This window comes from Equus quagga, chromosome 6, assembly GCF_021613505.1.
Source record: "Equus quagga isolate Etosha38 chromosome 6, UCLA_HA_Equagga_1.0, whole genome shotgun sequence".
NCBI lineage: Eukaryota > Metazoa > Chordata > Mammalia > Perissodactyla > Equidae > Equus > Equus quagga.
Genome location: NC_060272.1, coordinates 103,495,745 through 103,519,552, shown reverse-complemented (window position 1 = coordinate 103,519,552; position 23,808 = coordinate 103,495,745). Strand labels below are relative to the sequence as shown.

Sequence of the window (23,808 nt, the reverse complement as noted above, 5' to 3'; positions counted from 1 at the left end):
CCCTCTACCAAGATAAGAGACCAAGAGAGACCATAAACACAGAAGACACCATGAGATCCAGGAAAGAGAAATGAAGAGAATCTCTGAGATGATGGGGATGCTGCATAAGAGATGCCTTCAGGAGGAAAAGACCAAATAGATAGTTACCTTGAGGTTTTCAAACACAGAGAGAGGAAGGTTAGGGTTCAATTTGGGGGTGAATCAGTGAGAGGTACATAACGCTAACAAAACAACTATTAACTCTGGGTGAGAACAAGCTGTATGAGGAAGGAAATGTCATTGAAATTACACATCTCAGCTGTGAATTATTTTCCTAGTCATAATAATATAAACATTATATATTAATCAAACAAAAAACTGTATTTATCTTAGGAGGATTTGAGCAAACAGTGTTGGAAGAAATTATGAGTTATAGTCTCACCTTCCATAGGATGAAGACGATAAATAATATATAAATTCGGATTTTTTAAAAAATCAAGAAATGACAGTATAAGCCTATTTTCTCAAAATACTGCCATTTCACAGGTCTACATCAAACATCAGCATTTTCTTATGGTTCAACAACATTAGAAGACAGATAAGAGATTTGTAAGTAGTTACCTCTAAGGGGAAAGAATCGGGTGGGTAAGGTGAGGCAGAGAGCTACTGTTTTTATTTACAGGTGTTGTAGAACAACTTGACTTTCTAAAGGATACAAACGCACATAAAACATGGTCAAAATTTTTCATGGAGCCAGTATTCAAGGTTTTTCACACATGAGAATCAAGGATGGGCTAATTTGCACTGCCACAATAATCAAAGCTCTATTTCAGGTAGCATGTAAGGACAGTCTACAGTTTTTAAGTCTACTAGGGCTGAGACTGACCACCAACTCCCACCTGCAGGTTGGGGACACAGGCATCACCTTGCTGACTCATTCATTGGGAGAAATCCTCAGACATAACGGTAGGATGGTCACATTCCTTTGAGAGTTGAGGATTTTTCATACTTTTTTTTTCTTTAAAGATTGGCACCTGAGCTAACAGCTGTTGCCAATCTCCTTTTTATTTTTTCTTCTTCTCCCCAAATCTCCCCAAGTACATAGTTGTATCAGCCACAGAGTGAGTGGTTTTTTTTAGGAAGATTAGCCCTGAGCTAACTACTGGCAATCCTCTTTTTTTTGCTGAGGAAGACTGGCCCTGAGCTAACATCCATGCCCATCTTCCTCTACTTTATAGGTGGGACACCTGCCACAGCATGGCTTTTGCCAGGCAGTACCATGTCCACACCCAGGATCCAAACTGGTGAACACTGGGCTGCCGAGAAGCAGAACGTGTGAACTTAACCGCTGCGCCACCGGACCGGCCCATTCACTTTTTAATTTTTGTAATTTTAAAGTGACCATGATCACAGAATAAAATCAGCATTCCCAGGACTTTCATGTCTTCTAATGCCTCGTTCTTGTGAGAGGGAGAGTTAGGGATACGTGCGTGGGTTTGTATGCAGAACTTAATTAAAAGCAATATGAGAGGAAACTGAAGTAATTTGCAAGAACCAATGGCTTTAGGTAATCAGATTTTAAAAACAAACTGAAAGTACTTGATCCTTTGGGTGACAAATTCAATTGGTTAAAAAACGAGCTGTGCGGTTTCTAAGGAGTCAGTGTGAAATCTGCAATTCCAGTTCTAACGGATGAGGGACCGCCACGGCAGCAGGGAAACTGGCACCACCCTTTGTCGCTTAGTCTCCTAGATCACAGTGCTAATGTCACCACTTGCCTGCTTAAATAAAAGAACAACACAGGGGCCGGCCCAGCGGCGCAGCGGTTAAGTGCGAACGTTCCGCTTCCGCAGCCCGGGGTTCCCCGGTTCGGATCCTGGGTACAGATGTGGCACCACTTGGCAAGCCATGCTGTGGGAGGCGTCCCACATATAAAGTAGAGGAAGATGGGCACGGATGTTATGTCATGGCCAGCCTTCCTCAGGAAAAAGAGGAGGATTGGCAGCAGATGTTAGCTCAGGGCTAATCTTCCGCAGAAAAAAAAAAAAAGTACAACACATATCTGAGTCATTAACTCGAATTCGGCCAATGCAGAAATATGAAACTCTACAGATTTTGGTAAGCATCTATGTGACAGAACTTGCTAAGGCTGCCAAAATCCAAAAGAGATTTCTCCAAAAATTTCAAGTAAAATTGAAGTTCCAGGAAGATGTTTACGCCTACGGCTTTGGATAACCCCTGAAACGCCTCCATTTGAAAAGCACACACTAAGACATTGGTTCGTATGTGTGCAGACTGAACCCCTACCACTCATGTAATCCTTTCAAGTGTTAGCTGACAATTCCTTCATTGAACCGTGGCAAGAAAGTCTTCAAAAGATACTGTCAGAAGTTAGGGTCCTTGGGTTTAAGAGGCAAGAGTTTGGGATTGACTAGTCAAAGAAGTAGACAATAGTAGTTTACAAGTATGTGAATACTCGTATAAGTGTATTTCAATCAAAGAAAAGCCTATGGAGAGACAGCATATCCAGAAGCGTGGCTTTAGACCACTGATCAGACCAGAAGTGGCACAGAACCTGACACGAGGGTGCTGACTTGGCTGGAGCTCAAAAGAAAACCAGCTCTAAGCTCAGACAAACAAACTGCTTTAATAAACGCCGCTTTCTCTTTTGTAGAGCAGATTTAAATTCTTATATACCATTCAGTCCCAAAGGTTACTCAAAGGATCTAACAATAAAAGGCACAGTTGTTGTCAAAAAGTAAACAAAACAACTACAGAATGACTTTTAATCAAGGGAAGGCTGGGGAGAGGCGAAAGGAGGGGAAGAGCGGTACGATTTTACCCACATATTGGAGCAAAGAATCACTGTCACACCTGAACATCCAACTTAGTTCCAGGCATCCTAGTAGCCAAAACAGAAAAGGAAATAGGATGAGTTACACATCTTCCCTAACTGGAAAAAAAAAGTCCCCGTTCCTCAGGGAAATAAATGTTTTCCTAACAGTGAACTGAAACTCATACTTCCTCATAGGACGGATTCTGAAGAGCGAAGTAAATCCTCATCAACAGTTTCTTCAACGGCAAATATCTATTAAGTGCCTTCCAGGTTCCCAGGCTCTGTTTTAGGAAGTTGGTATATATCAACCAACAAAGCAGATAAAGATCCCCACCCAGGGGAAGCCCATATTCTACTGGGGTAGACAGACAACAAACAATAAACATAGGTAAATTACATCATATGTTACTATGCTATAGGAAAAATGGAAGAGCTGGGTAAGGGGGATCAGGAGTGGCAGAAGGTAGATTATAATTACGAGTAGATAGTCAAGGTTTTGAGATGGTGACCTCTGAGCAAGGACTCAGCATGAACAAGCATGGAGCTGAGAGCGCACTTCAGCCAGTGCAAAGGCCCTGAGGGGAAGCAGACAGGCATGTTTAAGGAAGAGCAAGGAGGTCAATGCTGCCAAGCAATGGAGGGGGATGAGTACAGGAGAGGAAGTTAGAGAGTAACAAGGGACCAACCAGGTCAAGAGAGCCATGGGGTTCATTATGAAAATCTTTCCTCTTATGGAAACAGGAAGCCAACAGGCGGTTGGAGCAGAGAAGTGCCACAATCTCACTTGTTTTTAAAGGATCACTGTTGAGGAGGCACTGCAAGGGCAGAGGCAAGGAGACCAGTCATGAGGATATTGCAGTAATCCAGGTGACAGAGGATGGTGGCAATGGAAATGGAGACAAGGAGGCAGATTCTGAATATATTTCTAAGGTAGAATCAACAGGATTTGCTAATGGATTGGAGGTGCAGTGTGAGAGAAAGGACAGTGAAGATGACCCCACAGTTTTTGGGGTTTGCATCCATCAAGATAGGGAAAGCTATGGGAAGAACAAGTTTTGGGGGACACCAGGAGTTCTGTTTTAGCCATGCTGAGATTGAGGTGGCTATCAGACATCTAAGTGGACATAGGAGGAAGTAGCCTGACATGTAAGCATGGAGTTGGGGAAAGAGTTCAGAGCTGGAGGAATAAACAGAAGAATAACTGGAATTGGATAGTACCTAAGGCTATAAGACTGGATGAGGTCACCAAGAGAGTGAGTGTCTACAGAGAAGAAGAGGACTGAGCCCTGGGGCCCTCCCCAAATCTAGGAGATGAAGAACCAGCACAGGAAATTGAGAAGGAGTGACGAGTGAGCAAGGAGAACAAGCAGGTGCAGAAAAATTTTAATACGATCATGCTTTAGATTATCCGTCAATAACAGCAACAGGGATAGCACCATGTCAAAGTTCAGGGACGGCGCCTCTTGGGGAGGCTAACCGCACAACAGTCCAGCCATTTAGCTTTTGGCCAATTCTGGCTTGATGACCATGAGCTGCCAGCACCAAGGGAGGGTGGTGAAGGGAAAGCCAGGGCAGGGCAGAGGCTGGAGGTGAGGAGAGCACGGGCAGGCACACACTGCTAGCCCAAGGAGCACAGCAGGGTTTCGAGAGAGCTGGGTTAGATGTCAAAGCAGCTCACTGGGAAACACCAACTCCAAACCCAAAAGTTAGTCGCAGTGCCCTCCTGATCTGTCTCTGCACCAGCACCCATTCTAGTGCTTGCCTTCCACCAGTCGAATCCCACTCTTGGTCCTGGGCCTGGAAAGCAGACCCCATGGTACACCAGGAGCCCCTTCCTCATTAGCAAAACGGCCCAAAAGAGTCTCTTGCCCTGAGTCTGAGTACAAAGGATGAGACCCCAGTAATCCCGGGAGCATACACATCTGCTTCTGAGAACAATAAAGGCGACAAAGAGCACAGAAGGGAGAGCTCGCTCTCTCTCTCTCTCTGTGTACCACATATAAGTAGGAACCTCTCAAAATTTGTAAATGCACCAAGGAGCATAATACATGCATTTAGATCCAACCTTGTTCCAAAAAGGGCTTCAAGCAACTTTTCAAACTAGACTGAACTATATTTATCTTTTTTTGAAAAAAGCTTTTATTTTTCCTTTTTCTCCCCAAATCCCTCAGTACATAGTTACATATTTTAGTTGTGGGTCCTTCTAGTTGTGGCATGTGGGACACCACCTCAGCATGGCCAGATGAGCAGGGCCATGTCCGCGCCCAGGATCCGAACCAGCGAAACCCTGGGCCACTGAAGTGGAGCATGCGAACTTAACCACTCGACCACAGGGCCGGCCCCCTGAACTATATTTCTCTTAATTTTAAAAACGGAAAAAAGAAATTAAATCCAGAAGAAGGGAAAATACAATGGAATAGTAAATGAGGCCTAATTAGTTAGCAGAAATGACTATCCTTAAGTTGTCGACAGTTGTGTACCAGGAGGTTGTTTAACAGGCCAAAACAATAAGGAATTCACAGTCTGTTACAAAATTCACATTTTTCAATAAATCAAATATATTCCCAAGGAACACCCCAGCATTTCCTGCTATGGAGGCCTATGGCAACTTTTCTAATGGTTCCTCCAAAAAGGGCTGCTGAGCGACACCAAAGGGATCGCAGTGAGTGAGTTTCCTGTGGCTGTTTCTTTACACTATTTCTTATCCCTCAACAATGGAAGGTGAGGACATGATACATGCTAATTCAACAACAGAAGTTAAAGGGAAAGGAGAAGGCAGCATTCCAAGTAGCCAACACTTTGATGGAACTGGTGTGTAAAAGGCTTTAGAAATTCATGAACGAACACTATTTCTCCACAAAAAGTTTTCATTAGGACTTTGGGCTGGTCAGGTGCTCAGGAAGAATGCACAGCGCAACAGTCTATGGGACCCATCAAGGGTTGGTTCACTTTAAAAGTCAACCAGCTACAGCCAATAATGCTGTATTGTATATTCAGAAGTTGCTAAGAGAGTAGATCTTAGAAGTTCTCATCACAAGAAAAAAAATTTGTAACTATATGTGGTGATGGATATTAACTAGACATTGTGGTGATCATTTCGCAATATATATAAATATCGAATCATTATGTTGTACACCTGAGACTAATATAATGTGCTATGTCAATTATATCTCAATTTTTTGAAAAAAGTCAACCAAGCAGAAGTAATTTCACCATTCTCGTAAAAATTACAGAACTTATACAAGACTCTTGCCTAAATGGATGACCCCAACTTCAAACAAAAGGGTATGAGGTGAACCTGCGGGAATGGCCAAGATTCCCCTATACACACACACACACACACACACACACGAGTTCTGAAACTCCCCAACACGTAGATGGCTAATAATCAATCACGGCACTAAAGTTCTATAGCTCACAGTAAGCACAATTATAATTTGCCATCTTTCTTCAAAGGATTCTGATTTGGTACTTTTTCAATGATAAGACAGAAACTCCCCAGTAAGGATATTAGCAACAGCTCAGCAATTTCACTTTTGAAAGAAAAATCCCAGGGCAGATTTACTAGGCCCTAATAAATTTTAGTTTCACCAAAAGGCTCCATCTCTACTCTTCTCTTTACAGCACTACAGTAACTGGCTGCCAAAACCACATTAATTCAGGCAGTTAAACAAAAGTGACCAATAAGATAGCAGCAATCCATGGAAAATCAAGATATAAAAGTCAAGAGTGTAAGAATAATTTCTGGATGAAATTACAGATCTAGACCCTTGAGAAACAATGAATGGAAAGTTACCAAATTGTGGGTGCAGCTCTCCAGCTCATAAAAGATTAATCAGTCTACAAAAAATAGACCCTGTTTTCCATAGCTAGGCAGATTTCTGAAGCATAAACTTAAACCCCGAAATACAGGTTTAATCAATTCTAAAAACTGTTTCTGAATCAGCATACAGACCATTAAACCTCTTTGAATTAAATACAGTTTTCCATTGTGGTAGATTATGTTGTTGTTTCAATTATTTGCTGCCCTCTGCATAAGAGGATTATACCTCCCATTGCCATGTGACTTACAGTGTCTCCAGATGGAAGAATTAATTAGACTTCCCTACCTCATTGTTAGTAGGCTCAGCCATGTGACTTGCTGCAACCAACTGAAGGTAAGAAGAAGTGATATACAAGTAGAAGCATGAATAGTCCATGAATGAATTGGTCACTTTCTTTCTTTCTTACCCTCTACCATGAGATTATGTCCCAGCTGGGGTGGCTCATTCAGCCTGGATCTAGAGGAAAGAAGACCCTTGGAGCAGAGCCATAGCTGTCATGTAATGTGAACAAGAAACTTAAATATGCTTTTTTAAGCCAGTGAGCATCATCTAGTCTAAGCTGAGAGATGATACCATCACTTCGTTTTTAAAATGTTTTAATGATCAATGGACTAATTAATACCTAGAGCAGCCTAATGAAGGTATATGGACATGTAGGTCTTACTGTCAGTGAATTTTTACGCTAACCATCTGCATAACAAATATAATAAACTGAAAATGATGTCTTATTCTTTTCTTTTTTTTTTTGAGGAAGATTAGCCCTGAGCTAACTACTGCCAATCCTCCTCTTTTTGCTGAGGAAGACTGGCCCTGAGCTAACCTCCATGCCCATCTTCCTCTACTTTATACGTGGGATGCCTACCACAGCATGGCTTTTGCCAAGCAGTGCCACGTCTGCAAGGGGAATCCGAACCGGCGAACCCCGGGCCGCCGTGCGAACTTAACCGCTGCGCCACCCAGGCCGGCCCCAGTCATTTTCTAATTAAAGTTTTCACCCTATAAATATGTGCTTTAGGGGGAGTGGAAAAACTTGTTACTTAAGTCACTTGTATGACCTTTAGAAGACCTTGTTGAGAACAATGGTAGGTTCAAAGAAGATAAGATTCAACAGCTCACCCATCCACAGGCATGTAATTAATCTCTAACTGATAGGGGGATAAAGCGAGAATCAAGGTTATAAACTTAACCGGCATACCAGTCTCCTAGCAAAACAAGGAGACGTAATTGTCTAGGATTTTATGGGATGTAGAAATCATTCTCAAAAAAGTCCAGGTTCATTTTAGCTTTTTATTCTTAGTCCCTGCCTAGAAATCTTACCAATATAAGATCTGAGGATGGAAATGATTTTTCAAATGATCCATTAAAACCAAACTTGGGGGCTGGCCCCGTGGCCAAGTGGTTAAGTTCGCGCGCTCCGCTGCAGGCGGCCCAGTGTTTCGTTGGTTCGAATCCTGGGTGCGGACATGGCACTGCTCATCAAGCCACGCTGAGGCAGCGTCCCACATACCACAACTAGAAGAACCCACAACGAGAAATATACAACTATGTACTGGGGGGCTTTGGGGAGAAAAAGGAAAAAATAAAATCTTTAAAAAAAAAAAAACCAAACTTGAAGAAAATTACTAGATCTCTCAAATCTTCTCCTGGAAGCCAGAGAAAAACAATACTCAAAGTTAAGACTCCTCTCAGAGCTACTCTGATGAAAATATATATGAATTCATTTAAAAACTTCATTTCTGAAGGAAAAATACTCAACACCACCTCTTGCAAATTTGTGATGCGGTCTTGGCAAGCTGAAATCTAGAGAAACTCAGAACATTTACGAGGACTAAATGACTCACGAGACTGGGAGAAAGAGAATGCTATACTCTGCCTTGAATAGTCCTGAAGCTGGGGCCCTCAGTTCTATCAGTGTTAGCAAGCCTATAATGGATATCAGGACCGCTATGTGCACTGTTAAGTTCAAATCAAGTTAGGAACAATATTTCCTACAATTGGATACAAAGTTATACCCAGATGCTGTGAATCTGCAGAGATTTGGGAAATTATTCCATAATCCCAAAACGATACAAGATAAACAGCTCCCTCGGCCAGGCTAGTTTGTGATGGATCTTGGTAAAACCAAAGCTCTGGGAGACTGCAAGAAATCAGGGTCAAGCTGCTGGGTGTCCCGTTTGGAAGTGAACCTGAGAGTCTAATTTGATTGTGAGGGAACAAAGAATTTCCTGGGGACTCTTTTTCCTGCTTCATTAGTAGCTGGAAAAGATAGGAGGAAGCAGACATTCAGCAAGAGAACATGTGGTAGGATGGCAACCTTTTTCTTCCCACACACACGTCCCTTTTTAGAAAAAGCCAGCCATCCTTAGCCTTGGCTGCCCTGTCTCCAACATGATCCCTTGGCCACAGCTGACCGCACCACAGAATGAATCCTATTCCCAGGGGGAAAAAGGAGGCATAGGCTAAGCTGATCAGCAGGAAGGGAGACAGTAAACTAGAAAGTATAAAAAAGGGGTTGGGTTTGCAATGAGAGGTCATGATAGCAAGGGCTGGGCTGCCATTTTCTACCACGCATGAGCTGAAGCAGAGAAAGGTGGTCTGCAGAGGAAAGCCAAAGAATGGTGCAAATGCTGGAGACAAGACACCGTGAGTGCCACAAAGAAATCATAACTTCAGGTCCCAACTCCCCAGTTTCCCGGAGCACTGGCTGGGCTACCATCCTCTTGGGTTTCACTGGGTTCCTTCCAACAAACTCCTTATTGTTTTGTTGTCAAATTCTTTATTGTTGGTGCTGGTTTGTTTAAGCCGGTTTAAATTAGTTTCTCTTTTTTGTGGCCAATAAGCCTCATTGGTTTAAATTGTGTTTTACTTATTTTTAAATGCTTGATCTTAGTAAACTTTTTAAAATTAAAGAATAACACAAAGTACATAAATCTTAAATATTTATCATGATAAATTCTTACAAATGAACATATCCATGTCATCAGCACCTAGATCAAAGATAGAGAACGCTATCAAGACTCCAGAAGTCTCTCTAGGCCTCTTCCCAGTCAATACATCCCTTGTGCCACCCCCTGCCCTATTCTGACTTGTCACTCTCAATTACTTCTGCCTCTTTCTGAGCTTCATATAAATGAAATAGTACACTATGTACACTTGTTTCCAACCTCTTTTACTCCATATAGTGTCTGTGAGATTCATCGTGTGGTTCTGTGTAGCAGTAATCTGTTCTTTCTTATTGCTGTGTAGTATTTCATTGTATAACCACACCACAATTTACTTACCCATTCATGGGTATTTGCATTGTTTCTATTGTTCCACTATAAGCATTCTTGTAAATGCTTCCGGTGCACATATGCACTCATTCCTGTTGGGCATATTTGTCTAGGGTTACAAGTACTGAGTCACAGAATATGCATTTGTTCAGCTTTATAGATAAGTCCAAACAGCTTTCCAAAGTGGTTAAACCAACTCACACTTCCACCAGCAGTGTATGAGAGTCTGAGCTTTTCTATATCTCCACTAATATTTGGTTATTGGGTTGTTTTTTTTTTAATTTTACCCATTTGGGTGGGTATGTATTGCTATTTTATAATAGTTTTAATTTGAATTTTCCTGATGACTGATGATGTTGAATGCCTTTTGCTGATTTTTAAAATTAGGTTTTCAGGGGCTGATCCCATGGCTGAATGGTTAAATTTGCGTGTGCTCTGCTTCGCCGGCCCAGGGTTTCTCTGGTCCAGATCCTGGGTGCGGACACGGCACCACTTATCAGGCCATGCTGAGGCAGCATCCCACATGCCACAACTAGAAGGACCCACAACTAAAAATATGCAACTATGTACCGGGGGGCTTTGGGAGAAAAAGGAAAAATAAAATCTTCAAAAATAAATAAATAAATAAAATAAAATTAGGTTTTCTGTTTTTCTTACTGACTTGTAGCTGTCCTTTCCATATTCTGGACAAGTTACTTGTTGGACATATGTATGACAAATATCTTTTACTTTGTGACTTGTCTTTTCAGTCTTAATTTGTACTGCTGAATGAAAGTTCTTAATTTTAATGAACATGAGAACAGGCAAAATAGCATATGTTGCTGCGAGAAATAAGACCTAATCCTCTGGGTCTATATAGTCACCAATTTAAGGAAAGTTCACTAGTTAACTGAATGTGAACTAGTCTTTGCATAGGCCCTGGACTAAAAATACAATATTACTATCCTAACTTCCCCAAAGCTTCAGATACACAGAATCACCAATTTAACAAGTAGTACTATGCCCACAGTTTATCAAGCATATTTATCCATTATATCCTGGAAACACTGTTATAAATGGTGAATGGTTTGCACTACCAGCAGTCCTGCAGAGTATTTCCCAGAAGAGAAGTTCAGAGCACCAACTTAGGGGACTAACGCATCTTATCTTTCCCCATCCCAGCACCCCCACAGACAAGTACCCCAACCCCAACAACTTCCCAGCAATGACCAGGAATCCCATTATCCTAAACAACCAGTGAAAGTTTCCTTGGCATGGGGCAGCAGGAGGAACAATCAGATTTCAACAAAGCTCGGGTAAGGCTCACACATCTATTGTCTCATTGATCCTCTCAGTTCCTCTGTGCAGTATCTCTCCTTATCCCCATGTTACAGGCAGAGAAAAATTATTTTGCTCAAAACTGTGGAAGAGCTTGCAGAGAAGGGGCAAGGGAGATGGCACTTCATGGAGCTGGGGTTTCCTCCTGGACGCAGGCCCCTGAGCCCGCCTCTGCCCTTTTATGTGCTCCCAGGGTTCTTCTTTGATCCACTGTGCACCACCCCAGGATCACAGCCCTTTCTCTGCTCCACCGGCCATAAGCAAACAAGACACCTCTTTGGAGATTTTTTTCCCAGAGAGTTTTATAGTCAGGAAACACTATAGCCTAGGTATTCATTCCTCCATCTTCACTCCCTGTTCTCTCGTCCCTCTCTCCACACCAAGACACTTAAACACTGTGCATGATATTAAGGTTTCTTTTTTTTTTTGAGGAAGATTAGCCCTGAGCTAACTACTGCCAGTCCTCCTATTTTTGCTGAGGAAGTCTGGCCCTGAGCTAACATCCATGCCCATCTTCCTCTCCTTTATATGTGGGACGCCTACCACAGAATGGCTTGCCAAGCGATGCCATGTCTGCACCCGGGATCTGAACCGGCGAACCCCGGGCCGCCAAGAAGCAGAACATGGGAACTTAACTGCTGCGCCACCGGGCCGGCCCCAATATTAAGGTTTCTTTTCAGACACACAGAGGCAAAGCAAACACATGCCTGGCAGGAAATGGTAGAGTTGAGCCTCCGGAGCCCAAGCCCCTAACCTATATTGAATCAGATCTCTTCAGCCCGACCAGCCCAAAAATAAAGGTAAAAAAATGGGGAAGAAATGGGAAAGGAAAAGCTGCCCTGGGTCACTGAGGGTCAAGGAGAGAGAAGGAGATGCTCAGGATGAAGCAGCGTTTCCATGGTTTCAGCGCCCCAACCCCACCTGGGACCCAGGCTTAAATACACACATCAACACATGAGCCCCAGCTTTAAGTCAGGACTCAAAAGCAGGCAAACAGGGAGGCACAGTTATTTGGTGAAACTGGATGTGAGGCCAGAGGTTTGCCACACTTTTTCTTTGAAAGAGAAAGTTCCCAAGAAAATGATTCACAAAGTATATAAACTTCAAGGTCCTTAAGCAGTATTTCCTCCTCTTGCCAGTGAAGTTGACAGAGCAGGAAGAGTGACAGTTTGTTCCATGAACTAAAGCGGCTTTACTGAATCCTTCTGGGCTGGCTAAGAGTCCTCAAGTCTTCTGACTCATTCTTGACTTCAAGAGGGGACCGCTGGCACACCTTCCCCACGATGGGCGGAACTGAGCCCAGACACAGCAGCACTGTGTTTCTGAATGAGAGACACTTTGGTTCTCTAGGTGTGAAAAAGCCAGATGAGGACACAGTATTGCACCTAAGGAAAACAAAGGCCTTCCAATTAGGTTTTCCTGTCTCCCATGAACATCCAGACAGTAGGCTTTTGTTTCCTGAGGTTGGCTAAAATAAACCTAAGAAAACAAAGAGAAAGAAACAGTTCTTTTTCTCTATTAGCCCAAAACCTGATGACAACTCTCCTGACAAAACAGAGTCCACTGAATCTGGGGAGGATAACTTATAGCACCCTCATGACTCCAAGTTCACACGCAAAGGAAGAAGGGGCATGTGGACAGGAGTGGTGGAGCAACAACGAGACTCAGATGCATCCCTGGCAGGTGGGGATTAAGTCTCATTAGGACAGATCTCTTTATAACCACAACATTTAAACTTTAGCTGATGGAAGCACGGAATTCCTGATCACCTAAATGACAGGTTACCACACAGTGGGCACCTAAACCACTATGATAATTGATGAATTGGTACCTTTATGCAGATCTGGCAGCCTCAGCATGGTACTGAGATAATCATGCATTGTCAGTCAAAACTATTTTCGACTTCCTACAAAGCATAACCTAGTCATCCCCCTTCCACCTAGCTCTCCGGAAAAAGGCTCTGCCATTCCTCAAACCAGTGCCTCCCACCCACCTCACTGTCACTCCCAGCATTATGGACAATTCTCAGATCCCACTCCAGTTTCACAACTGTTCCTCTTTCCTCCTCCCCCGACTAAAAACTACTGGAACACAAGTAAGTTCACACGACTTCATAAGAGGACTAACCTTGAATTCCCTCAACTTAAAAAAAAAAATTTAAATAATATACAAAAACTTTCATAGCAGTAACCGATTTGAATTGCTTCTCCCAATTGTTACTGAAACCCTGCCAGGGCTAAGAAACTTTAAGTTGTGATAAGTAAACTTGAATTGTTTCTCTCCCAACCTTCTCTCCTTGATAGGGCTTCAGCAAACTCTCCTCCCACGCCCGAATTCTAACTCTGAAAGGAGATCAAAGCGTGGTGTCCCTACAGGCAGAGAAATCTTATTCTGTCCTCAAGGTCAGAAGCCTGGGTTCTCCAAAGACCCTTTAGGTTACGCCACCAGAATTTAATCTTGCCACCAAGAGGCCAAACAGTACAGACAAACACCTTAAAGGCACTTAAGACCAACAGTGTCTACCCCTTGATCAGCAATACCCCTAATACTGTTTAAGGGAAGATGGAACACATGCACTGAATAAGTGCAAAGCTAGGCTGCATTCCGAAGGAGGTGCACAGTCCTCAAAAAGAAACAATTGAGAAGATAAAATAAGTGCCCTAAATAGAACCTGAACGATGAAATTTCAAAAGGTCAACAGGAAATAAATCAAAACAAACTCAAGCACACCAAATCATATGTTCAGTTTCATCAAAACTGCTCATTTCATCTTCCAGGAAAGGGCAGAAACTTACAGCACTGCCGCTGGAAGCTTCATAACATCCAACTGATCCGTGTTAACGCCCCTTTCCTTTTTTCCTTTAAAAGATAATACGGCAAGAACTCAAATTTTCTTCTACATTCTCACGTGGAAATTTAATTCCTGACCAACTGCAGAGCATGACTCAGACAAATTCCTCTATAAAAATGTCACAGTTGGGGCCGGCCCAGTGGCGCAGCAGTTAAGTTCCAATGTTCCGCTTTGGTGGCCCAGGGTTCGCCGGTTCGGATCCCGGGTACGGACATGGCACTGCTTGGCAAGCCATGCTGTGGCAGGCATCCCACATATACAGTAGAGGAAGATGGGCACTGATGTTAGCTCAGGGCCAGTCTTCCTCAGCAAAAAGAGGAGGATTGGCAGCAGATGTTAGCTCAGGTCTAATCTTCCTCAAAAAAAAAAAAGTCACAGTGAATGGTAAAAAAATAAATTGATTGATTTAACAAATTAGAAAAGTTGAAAGAGTAAGACAGCATGAAGAAAATTTCAGTCTTCAAATATGCTGAATACTTCAATTCTCAGAACCAGTAGAATTTATTTATAGACTTCCATTCTTCAAACTTTTATTAGTTGTATATTCCTTGAAATACATCTCCCACTAAATTAAAACACTCCACCAGAAACGAATTTTATAGCATGGAGGAAGAGAACAGCTAGATCAATTAAAAAACTCATAGGAAGTCTCTAGATGAATTCTTTATCTGGCCTTGCTTGTCTATCTCATCAGGCCTTAAATAAAAAGAGCCTGAGTCCTTCTTGAGGCGCTCATCTTCACTAGTCCGAGGAATTCAATAGCACACATTTACCAGATTGGCTAAAATAAGACAACAGATAACAACAAGCATTGGCAAGAACGTGGAACAACTAGAACTCACACACCCACTGCTGGGAACATAAATTAATAAAACCACTTTGGCAGTCTCCACTATATCTGAAATGTGTGGCCCAACAGTTCCACTCCTAGATATATATCTAACAGAAGTGTACACACATGTTCACTAGAAAACATGCACAAATTTGTTCAAGACAGCACTGTTCATATTGGTCCCAAACTGGAAACAACCCAACGTACATCTCCGGTAGGATGAATAAACGGTGGTATATTCACACAATGGAAAACCAGGCAGCCATGAGAATAATCCATACCCATGTAAAACAACACGGATCAATCTGACACATATAACATGGAGGGATAGAAGCTAGACACAAAAGAGTATACACTCTGTGATTCCATGTAAATAAAGTTCAAAAACTGACAAAAGGAAACTACGATTTTAGAAGAACACTGTTTGGGTGAGAGTAGTGGCTGGAAGGGGGTATGATACAAAGATGGTCGGCTTGAGAAGGGAGATGAGTGAATATTTGGCAGAAAAGTGAGTCACAGCATCATACAATAGGGGCAATTCCAGCCCCTAAAAAGGGTTACTCTTAAGCAGTTATTTTTAAAGGAAAGCGCAGCTCTGCTGAGAAGAATACAAAGGGGGAGGGAGCAAGGATGGATTAATTCAGGCTTGATTTCTACCTTTGTTCTAATTATTTTTTCCTATTTTCCCCAAGATCAAAGGGTGAACCAGTCAGAATTACCAACAGAAATCTGAACAAATCTAGCCAAAAATGTAATGCAGATATCAACAAATTTACCTTCTTGCCTGTAAACATAAAATAAATATCAAATCTAGTTTTATCTGCAATATGCAATAAATGTAAATGAGCAAGAACAGAGGTTCCTGTGTGCATCTCAGGAGACCAGATAATTATGAAAAGGGATTAGTACGTCTTCTGAGAGCTAAACTAATCCCCATTGCTCAATTCCATTAACTAAATGAATTTTAAAAAAACCTTCCAACAGGGCTACAGGGTTCCTGACACTGAAATGTATAACTGTTTCCAATTACCTGATTGCTTCTGTAATGAAAAACAGCATAAGGATACCTATTTGTGACAGGTCCTTCTAGTGTATATATCCATACACAAATACGCAACTCAACAGTGTATCTGTTCTAAGATTCTTCATCAGGCAGAACATCATTTGCTTCCAGCATCCATACTTTAAATGCAAAGCTCAAGGCAACGAAAAGGTAAACAGGTATCTGAGTTTAAAAGCCAAAGAGAGAAAATAAAAACCGTTGGATTAAGTCACCTGCTGTGCTCATGCAGAGTCCATCCTCACAGACAATTCACACATCTAGTGGCTGGAGCGTTTTAATAAGTGCCTCCTTGTCAGGCCTCTCCCATTCAACACAGTTCCATTGTTCTCCTTCATTGCCCCTCCCAAACAGATACACACACCCCAACACACCTGAGTTTTCCACCTCTCTATGGCCTTGTCAAGTATAGAATGCTTTATTTAAAATTATAAAGGTAACTGAAAAAAGAGAACAAAAAATAATAGGATACATAATCAAATTGGGAGGAACAGGGGAGGAGAAGAGATGTGGGAGGTAACATAAATCCCACTTTTTCCTTAGCAGGGAGGTAACAGCTATTGTTAAATTTGTGAAATCAAGTGCACGCTGTGGCAGTTTAAAAAGAATACTGCAAATTCTCTGACATTCTTCCCATCAGGTGGCAGGTCAATGTCCCCTCCCCTTGAGTCTGAGCAGGCTTTGTGACTGCTCCAACCAATAAAGTTTGGTAAAGGGAAGTCATATAACTTCTGGGGCTAGGTCATAAAAAGCCATGGAGCTTCCAACTGGTTCACTTGAGGTGCTCATACCTTGAGTTAATTTTATGTGTCAACATGAAGGGTGTTTTTGGATGAGATTAACTTTTTTTTTTTGTTTTTTTTTTGCTGGGGAAGATTCACCCTAAGCTAACATCTGCTGCCAATCTTCCTCTTTTTGCATGTAGGTCACCACCAGAGCATGGTGGCTGAGTGTTGTAGGTCTGCACCTGGAAACCAAACCCAGGCTGCCAAAGCAGAGTACCCTGGACTTAACCACTAGGCCACTGGGGCTGGCCCTGAGATTAACATTTTAATCAGTGAACTTTGGGTAAAGCAGAATGCCCTCCATAATATGGGTGGGCCTCATCCAATCAGTTGAAGCCTGACTAGGACAAAAAGACCAGCGTCCCTGAGCAAGAGGGAATTCTCCAGTAGACTGCCTTTGCTCGTCATCTGAACCACTGGCTCTCCTGGGTCTCCAGTCTGCTGGCCCACACAACAGATTTTGGACTTGCCAGCCTCCATAATCGTGTAAGCCAATTCCTTATAATAAATCTTCTGTGAACATATACATATCCTATTGGTTCTGTTTCTCTAGAGAACCATGATCAATACACAGGGAAGCTGGTGGCCACATAACTAGTCTGACTACCTGGGGCCATGATGCTGAAGTCCCCACGTGCAGGTGCTCTGGTCCACAGTCAATAGTGAGCCCAGCCTTCCAGCCATCCCCTGCCAAGGCATACAACATGGGAGCAAAGCCTTCCTGGACCCTTCCGACCAACCCATTCACCAACTGGGTATTACAGAGAGACCTCACAAGGAGCAGACGGCCCCAGCCAGGCCCTGCCTGAATCCCTGACCCACGGAATCCAAAATACCATGAAACAATTGTTTAAGCCACTAGATTACGAGGCAATTTGTTCAATGATAACCACCAGAAGAACTAAAAACACGGTCAACAGTTATCACACTGAGAAGAGACGGCAGCTGAGCCGGGATCAGAGAGGAGCGATGGGTTTTCATTTTAAACCCTTCTTTGTTTTTTGTATTATTCTTACTATGTGCAAACACTACTTTAGAAGTTTAACAACACTGTATTGTATAACCGAAACTTGCTAAGAGAGTAGAACTTAAATGTTCTCACACACACACACAAAATACGTATATAGTGATGGATGTGTTAATTAACTAGAGGGGAGGAATTCTTGCAATGTATATGTATATTAAATCATCATGATGTACACTTCTAATGTCTTACAATTTTATTTGTCGATTACACCTCAATAAAGCTGGAAAAAATATTTAAAAATTAAAGAAACAACAGCAAATATGTTTAGCACGTACTGTGTGCCAGGCAGTCTTCTAAGTACTCTATGTGTTTTAACTCATTTAATCCTCACGATAACCCCAGGAGGGGCATGCTTTTAATTTGCCCATTTTATAGATGGGAAATTGAGGCATAGAGAGAGGTTTGGTAACTATGCCAAAGATCACACAGCAAGCAGCAGAACCTGGTTTCAAACTAGCCAGGCTGGGTCCAGAGCTACATTTCCACAAAGATCGCCAGGCTGGATCAGCAGTCACGAGCCAATGGAAGAAGGTACAGTCTCAAGTTGCCATTCACCTGGGTCTCCAAGCATGTGACTGGCCATCCTATTATGTGTCAAGCACTGCTGGACTGCCTTGCTTCCTCAAAAGCCATTGCCTAAACAGCAATGCCCTTCACTCTAATCTCCACCTGGATACATCCTTCAAGGTCCAGTCTCCCTAAACATCACCCAAATCTCTCTACTCAGCATTAATTTCTCCATCCCCTACATTTCCAGAATGAGCCATCATATCGAATATTTACATCCTTCTGCCTCCTTCTACAATTCTGCATCTTTATATCTCCCCACCTGCTAGGGGCTCTGTGAGGCTTTTTGCTCTCGCTATTTTTTCTGCCTTTATATTAGTTTGTTTATTTTCAGTAACTTCCAGAAAAAGAATGGAAAGGAAACCAGTATCCTCCCAATTGTGCAGAGTGGCCTGTGCACCATTAATCTCTCCCCTCGGGATGGCTCAGTGGTCTTTTTCCTTCTGAGACACCTGCTCCCTAGCCAATTTCTCAAGATCTCTTAAAGCTCAGTTCAAGTTTTAGTTTTTAGGGAAGGCAATCTTAACCATGCAGACAAGCAAGACCTCTTTTGACTCAGAACTCATATAAGCACTCAATATCTGTTAAGCGAACTAAATACTTCTGTGTCATACATAAGGATTCTGTCTAAGAGGCATTCGTAATTTTTATATATCATTTCTGGACAATAAACTACTTGGAATGGAATGGTCCTTCTTGTATCCTCTAAAGTTCCTGGCTCAATATCTTTGCAAAAGATATCCTATAAAGAGAAACAGTATGTGACTGGTAAATGAGATAATAACAAAAGTTCCATTTACGCTATTTATAAAGAAGACATCACGGTCAACCCCATCATTATTTCGAGAATTGCAATTTAAATCAATGAGGCACCTTTTTGCAGGTAACATACTAGCAACTTAAAGACTTCTTTTATCAATTCTGTACTAGATTCATGGACAACTCAATTTCGCAAGTAGCAGTGTAACAATAAGGATCTAAAACCATAAAGTCTCTAGTTTATGAAATAATCCAAAAGAAATGAAAAAACATCTATGTACAAAGATGATCCCTGCAGCAACACATAGTGGTAAAACTCCAAAAATTAACACACATTTCCAGTAATGGAGGAATTGTTAAATGAAAACATATCCATGGGATTATGGACGTGTATAGAGGTTAAAAAGTCATAGAGACTAGAGTAATATTAAGATGTAGTGTTAAGACATAAACAAAAAACAAAATTGAATATTAGGATTATGACTCCATAAAAATATGAACAGATATGGAAAAGCACTGGTAGTGAACACAGAAATAATCAGTCTACCGAGATGGGGTAAATACAGGTCACCTTTTGTCCATCTGCCAAATTCTGTAGGTCTTCTGCTTTTGCAATTTAAAAAAAGATGGACAGAACTCTCATACCTGCCAGTAGAAGGATAAATGATACAGCCACTCTGGAATCTATTTGGGAGAATCTTCTAAACTGAACACTAGTTTAGAACTCGGCAATTCTACTCCTGAGTATATACCCTATAGAAACATGTGCACGTGTATCAAGACACGTACTGGAACATTCACAGTCACACTATTTGCCATAGACAAATTTGGAAACTACTCAAATGCCCATCAACCCTACAGTGGATAAATAAATTGGGGTATAGTCACACATGGAATACTGGACAGCGATGGTAATGACAGAACTAACAGCCACATGCGACAACAGGGCTAAATCTCGCGAACATAATTTTGAGAGAAAGAAACCAGATACAAAAAAAAAAAATACATACTATATGACCTCATGTATATATAACATGAAAAGAGGCAAAACTCATCAATGGTTGGGACAGTGGTTACCCTTGGGGAGAGACAGTGATTGGAAAAAACATGGGGGTCTTCCACAAAATGGCAAAGCTCTGTTTCTGGTTATAAGTTTATGTTCACTTTGTGAAAATCCATCAAATTGTACACTTAAAATTTACGTGTATGTTATAGTTCAACTTTAAAAATTACTTAAAAAAAAAAAAGAGATGGCACAAGCCAAGCCACCCATGTAACAGGCTTAAAATGTCCTGTAACACTTGAAACCAACTTGGCTTCTCTATTTGACTGGAGAGCGGAAGAGAAGCCTACTGGTGGTTGTGTAATTTGGATAGCTTCAACTCTGCTCACTAAAATGTGATTTTAAAACACGCACAAATAATGCAACAAATGCCCGAGAAGTGGAATTTTTCATGGAAATCCCCTTTGCTGCTTCTGAATCTGCTCACCCCACAGCCACTCTGTTTTAACAAACAGCTCCCACCAGCACTCCCTTTTCTGACATTCTCCTACTCACCTCCCAACTTCCGGGAATTTCCTTGAACTAGACTCTTTCCCATCCTTGCCTCCTCCTCCCTGGCCTAGGGGGTTAAGGCCTGAGAGGACAACAGCTCACCGGACTATTTGTGAGCAAATGCCGATACTCACGAAATGAACCTACGTCTTGAATATACCGATTCTAGCGGCCATTTGCCTGTGGTTTCTTTCCTTGGGGCCAGTTTGGATGATTTAAAACAAAACTATTTTTAAACCTGCAGCCCTTTTTCTCTCTAATACCTCCTCCCCCAAAACACACACATCCACAAAACAGAACTCACTTTTGCTGGGGTAGAACCTCAACTAGAGTGATCTGTGGACTTGGCAAATTTAGAGTGCAGAATGAGAGCCCCAGCCCCGCCACGGGATAAAATGCATTCCTAATTTCTGTACCTTTTTTTTTTTTTTTGGAGGAAGATTAGCCCTGAGCTAACATCTGCTGCCAACCCTCCTTTTTGCTGAGAAAGACTGGCCCTGAGCTAACGTCTGTGCCCACCTTCCTATACTTTATATGTAGGACGCCTGCCACCGCATGGCTTGCCAAGAGGTGCCATGTCTGCACCCGGGATCAGAACTGGCGAACCCCGGGCTGGAGAAGCGGAACGTGCGCACTTAACCGCTGCGCCACGAGGCCGGCCCCTGTACTATCTCTAAAGGAGGCAATAATTCCTCCACTGGCCGCTTCTCCTCCATCCTTAGAAATTATAATCTCACCATAGGACAGCCCATACTTAATTTTTTTCCCCACTGCCTCAGCAACAGCACCTTTCCCCAAGTCTATTAACTCAAAAAGAACCAAAGTTAATAACCTCTCAGTTTTCTCATCCAATCTCCATCTTGGGAAAACGTCACCTTAAAATGAATGCGTGGAGGCTGGGGAAATGGGGAGTGATCGCTAATGGGTACCGGGTTTCTTTTTGGAGTAAAGAAGATGTTCTGGAATTAGACAGTAGTGATGACTGCATAATTTTGTGAATATACTAAAAACCACCGAATTGTACATTTTAAAACAGTAAATTTATGGCATGTTTATTATATCTGTTTTTAAATAAATAAAATGTGGGAGAGCCCAACTTTTTGGTAGAGAAAGTTGGATGAAAGGAGCAACTAGTAGATGAACAGCTAAGTACCACCTAAAAATCAAGTTAAATAAACTAATGAATTAAACATAAGGGCAGGCCCTGATGTCCGTCCAGCTCAGAGGTGAGGGGGTGACGGTGGAGCAAGAACCTGCACAATTACAGATCTGGATGATTAACCTTCCTTGTTAGTTTCAGGGATCTCATTCTGATAGAACACCCATTAATACGACAAGACGAGCCTCCGCAGAGACGACGTGCAGCCAGCGAGCGCTGGGGGACGCCATAGATTGTTTTTAACGCCGACTCCGCCAAAGCCCTCACCGAGTCACGCCGGCGCAGCACAACTCTTGCTGACTTGCAGGACCCACCGCCAAGAGGTGCCTCTGGAAGTTCCACGGGGACCCAGGTGGAGAGGGATGGATGAAGGGGAGGTGGCGGCCGTGAGCGCAGGATTCCTTGCGTGTTTGCCGAAGTGGCTTGGAAGAGGGGGGCGTTGAGGGATCAAGCCCACTTACGGGCGCTCGCACCCTCCCTGGACAAGACCCCGCGGATCCTCCAGATGCCCCCACTGTCCGGGCCGGGGACGGCGGGCCCCAGTAGGCCCAGAGCTCTCCCACACCCCTCCCCCACCTCTCGACCCCTCCAACCCTGGCCGGAGCCATCTCCCAGTCGGCTGAGGGCGACCCGAGGCCACCTGCCGCTTTGGGACATAAAGGGGTCGATCGCCACTCCCTCCTGCGGAGCGGAGCCGACAACTTCTCCGGGAGACGCCTAAGAGTGGGTCTGCCACCCCATCGCGGGCTAATAAATGGCCCGGGGGCTCCCAAGGGCCGTGCGCCCGGACCCCGGGCCGAGAAGCGCCTGCACCCTCCCGCCGCCCGGCCGGGCCCGGACTTTCCCGCTGCCCCGAGCCTGGCGGGCGGCGCTCCCCTTCCAGCCCGGTCCTGCCCCGCCGCCGCAGCGCGCGCCAAAGCCGGCCGGCCGCGGGGCCCAAGGAACCTCTCGAACCCAGTCCCCAGGCCAGCCTCGAGGCCGCCGGGGGAACCCGGGCGAGGGGGAGTCCGCGGGGGTTGCCCTCCGCCACCGCCACGGCCGCCGTGCGCCCCCGGCGCGCGCCAAGTTTGCCCGACTGCGCGCAGAGCGGCGCGGGGCAGGGGTGAGGGTCCGGCCGCCCCCGCACCCAGCCTGGGGAGAAAGGGCGCAGCGTCGACCCCGGCTCCACTCACCTCTAGGCGTTCCTCCCAACCTGCTGCGACCCGCCAGCCGCTCGCTGGCTCGGCCGCTGCTCCCAGACCTCGGAGGAGGGGGCGGAGCGGAGGGGGCGGAGCCGGCCCTGGCTTGCGAGCGCCAGAATTAAACCCTGAAACGCACCGGATCCACCCGGGCCCTGCAGAGCCTGCGAGGGCGAAGATATCGAGGGGAAACTAGCAAGCCTCAGACACCGGGTGGGAAACGACGTGGCTGCGCCCCGGAGCTGGGCGGAAGGGAGCCCCAGGCGGCTCCTAAGACCTCAGGGAACCACGGCTCTCCGCGGCGCTGTCTTTGTACCCCAGGACCTGCGGGCGGGCGGGCGGGCCCAGTGCGCTTGCGCGCCGCTCTGACTCCACCATGCCCAAGAGGCACCTTCGCGCACCTCCTCCGCCTCAGCCCGGCCCGCTGGCTTCTGCACCGCGAGAACGAGCGGGGAGCTCCCTCCGCCCCAGCATGTTCCTTCTGCCCACGTGTGTTTACTTTTTTCCCCGAGGGAAGGAAAAAAGTCCATCCCCCAGGGAGACTTGCGTCAGTTGGGTTCTGTTATCTTTGACAGGGAGGGTACCTGGACGCGGGAGGCGGGCATGGTTGATACCCCCGCCCAGCGCCTTTTTCCCGCCCCCTCCCTCCCCCTCCCTCCCCCTCCCTCCCCTCCGCTAAGAAATTGCTCTGTGTCGGTGGGTTTGTTCTCTGGCCCCTGGTGAGAGCATGACTCTGGAGCGGGCAGAGCTCTCGTTTCGTGCAGGTGCCTGAACGGGACGGTCCCTGGCGGCTGAACTTCCCTCTGT

The 23,808-nt window shown here is 44.2% G+C and overlaps 1 protein-coding gene across 2 annotated transcripts in view; it reads right to left on the bottom strand.

Moving 5' to 3' along the window:
- The window catches only part of KANK1 (KN motif and ankyrin repeat domains 1), a 198,261-nt gene extending 174,889 nt beyond the window's left edge, over window positions 1-23,372 (bottom strand). Inside the window, exon 1 of one of the 2 annotated variants that reach the window (XM_046663740.1) lies at window positions 22,996-23,372. The gene's annotated coding sequence lies outside the window, so the exon portion shown is untranslated. The remainder of the gene's footprint in view (window positions 1-22,995) is intronic. The other variant, XM_046663739.1, reaches the window with a different exon arrangement.
- Window positions 23,373-23,808: the final 436 nt, after the last annotated feature.